This window comes from Octopus sinensis, linkage group LG5 (genome assembly GCF_006345805.1).
Source record: "Octopus sinensis linkage group LG5, ASM634580v1, whole genome shotgun sequence".
NCBI lineage: Eukaryota > Metazoa > Mollusca > Cephalopoda > Octopoda > Octopodidae > Octopus > Octopus sinensis.
This window is the reverse complement of record NC_043001.1, coordinates 109,496,959-109,500,592: the sequence shown is the minus strand read 5'-3', so window position 1 is coordinate 109,500,592 and position 3,634 is coordinate 109,496,959.

Here is a 3,634-nt window from a genome sequence, read left to right as displayed (position 1 = left end):
GATAGATAGCGAGGGTTGGGGGACAAGAGAGATCAGCACCACTCCTAGATATGAGAATTTGTCCTGAACAGATATTTGACCTAGTTTGGTCAGCTCAAATATCGTCCTGCGTGAATTCATGAATAGATCTGGAATTCTGTATTCGAAAGCGGAGTGACGAGGGACAGAATTATTGAAAGAGAAGAAATGGAGAAACTGATGATAAAGGAGAGAGAGAGACAGAGAGACAGAGAGAGAGAGAGAGAGTGAGCAGGGTAAACAAACCTATAATAACCATTGACTTTATCCAGTTTGTACAAAAGGAAGGATATTTTCTTAAACTCATTTTTTGACAAAGCAATACATTAATAAAGAAAATGTGGACTACTACACTACTACTACTACTACTACTAATAATAATAATAATAATAATAATAATAATAATAATAATAATAATAATAATAATAATACTACTACTACTAATACTAATACTACTACTAATACAACTACTACTACTAGCACAACTACTACTACTGCTGCTGTTGCTGCTGGTGCTGCAGCTGTTACTGCTACCGCTGCTGCGGCTGCTACTGCTACTGTTACTGAGCTGCCGCTATTTCTGTTGCTGCTGCTGCTGCTGCTGCTACTACTACTACTACTGCTACTACTACTACTATTGCAGCTGGTGGTGATGCTGCTACTACTGTTGTTACTACTACTACTGCTACTACTACTACTACTACTAATACTAGTACTACTACTACTACTACTACTAATACTACTACTAATTCTGCTACTATTATTGCTGCTGATGCTGCTGATGCTGCTGTCACTACTACTGTTGCTACTATTACTATCTCTACTGCCACTGCTGCAGTTGATGATGATGATGATGATGATGATGACGACGACGCATTTAATGCTGCTGGCATTGTTGCTGCAGTGTTTTTTTTCTGCTGCTGCTGCTGCTATAAGTAAGTCATTTTATACAGGATTAGCAAATCGAATTGAGAAATTTAACGTATTGCTGGGTGCGATACCCAGTCTCAACATCTATAATACATTCGTCTCCGCCTCGTAATTTTGATCAATAAACTGCTCTTCTTAGATCCCCATCCAGTTCTCCCTCTAAGTTCGCACTATCGTTGCCTATGCTACTAGAGCTCTCACTCTGCCCCGTGAACAGCACACTCTTCCTGCACGCTTCTTCATATTAAGGAACTAGCAGTATCGCCCGGCGTTGCTCGGGTTTGTAAGGGAAATAACTATATAAGCATTTTTAGAGATGTAAAGTATAATAGCCATCTCAATATGGCTAACCACAAAGGGGGGGGGGTTACTGTAGCTTTTTACGTTCTGAGATTTATAATAAATTTTCAGAGAGTTACTTCCCTTATATATGCCAAAATTGCATTAAGAATGGGAACATTGATGGTAATTTTTTTATTAAATCGTAGACTCATCGTAGACGCGCGCTAATACCCAGAAGGGCTCGATATGAATCACGACTATAAGATATCCGGTTTTGGTTAAACTGCACCTCAAAATGTGGGAGTAGTTAGGAATCTAAATCGTAGGAGACAGACAGCACACAAACTCACTTTTATATATAAAGATTACTTATCTTCTTCACAGCAAATGATACCACCTTCATTATTCACCCAAGCTTTGTCAAGAGGAAAACCTGGTGCTTCACTTAAATCTCATTAAGTGAAACCTTTAAACATTGAGATGCATTACGCTAATCTTGTCTCATTGAATAACTCACATCACGAAAACATTATCATGCTTCCATTTCCTATTTCTTTACTACCCACAAGGGGCTAAACACAGAGAGGACAAACATAGACAGACAAAGTGATCAAGTCGATTATATCGACCCCAGTGCGTAACTGGTACTTATTTAATCGAACCCGAAAGGATGAAAGGTAAAGTCGACCTTAGCGGAATTTTAACTCAGAACGTAACAGCAGACGAAATACCTATTTCTTTATTGCCCACAAGGGGCTAAGCATAGAGGGGACAAACAAGGACAGACAAAGGGATTAAGTCGATTATATCGACCCCAGTGCGTAACTGGAACTTATTTAATCGAACCCGAAAGGATGAAAGGCAAAGTCGACCTCGGCGGGATTTGAACTCAGAACGTAACGGCAGACGAAATACCACTAAGCATCTCGCCCGGCGTGCTAACGTTTCTGCCAGCTCGCCGCCTTCCATTACCTACTCTGCCACCACCATTTGTCATGGGAGTCTGGGCTCAGGGACCCAATAGGAGAACATGCCTACCTATATATATAAAGGGTTGGCCAGAAGTCACCCAACAGTAAATAAAAATTCCATAAATACTATCAGTAATTCTGTATTGACTAGAAAGGAAAAATGTGTCGTCGCTGAAGGACTTCAGTTTGAACAATTTTCATGATGTTTCATATTTAGATGCTTTTATTAAATTCATTGAGTTGTTAAAGCCTGCTACTTCTAGCACGCCCTGCTACCACGTAACAGCCATTTGCGATAAAGTACCCGAAATAACTGTTACGCGGTAGCAGAGCGTGCAAGGAATAGCAACCAACTCTTTCCTTTACTGTGGAAAGGAGCCATTTACGCGCGATTTCGATGTCACATTCGTTGAAAGCATGCGAAATAACACGGAAAAGAAAAGAAAAACCCACGAAACAAAACACTGTTGCTGGGAAACTCAGACGCTAAACAATTTTGCCCGGTATGATAACGTTTCTCCCAACCCACCATCTTGTGAAGCAATGTTAATAATGACGGCAAGTTAGTGAGTTGGCAGAAACGTTAGCACGCCGGGCAAAATGCTTAGCAGCATTTCGTCCGTCTTTACGTTCTGAGTTCAAATTTCACCACGGTCGAATTAGCCTTTCCTCCTTTGATAAAACAAGTACCAGTTGAGCACTGGTGTCGATGTAATCGACTTATCCACTTTCTCGAAATACGCTGGCCTTGTAACAAAATTTGAAATCCATTATAATAACGACATTGTTTTATTTGTAATACTTTGTTGTAACATAGATACAAGTCTGGAAATTTGGGGGAGGGAGTAATTGATTATATTATGCACTGTACTTGACTTATAATAAATCTCAGCGAATCCGGAGTGATGACCGATAGATTAGGGGTAAGAAAAAAATACCAGAAAACCCAACCAATAAAAAGCTGCAAATATTTTTAGTGAAAAATAAAACGAAAAGCTGTGCTCTATCACTGCCAAAATGCTCCATGTAAACTCATATGTCTGTCACTGTGAGCATGGCAATTATAAACACCAGACATTCTACTTTATAATCCAAACAGTCGAAAAGAAGTAAAACGGGCCAAACAGGTGAACTTTATACAGAGGATTAATCAAACACGTTGATGAACTGTCAAGGACTGGTAAATGAAAGAAATCAAACGTATATATTTGTATATTTCGCTGAGATTTAATAAATCCTGTATATACATATATACACTCACACACGCACACACACACCACACACACACACACACACACACACACACACACACACATATATATATATATATATATATATATATATATATATATATATGTGTGTGTGTGTGTGTGGTGTGTGTGTGTTGGAGGCGCAATGGCCTAGTGGTTAGGCAGCAGGATCGCGGTTTCGAT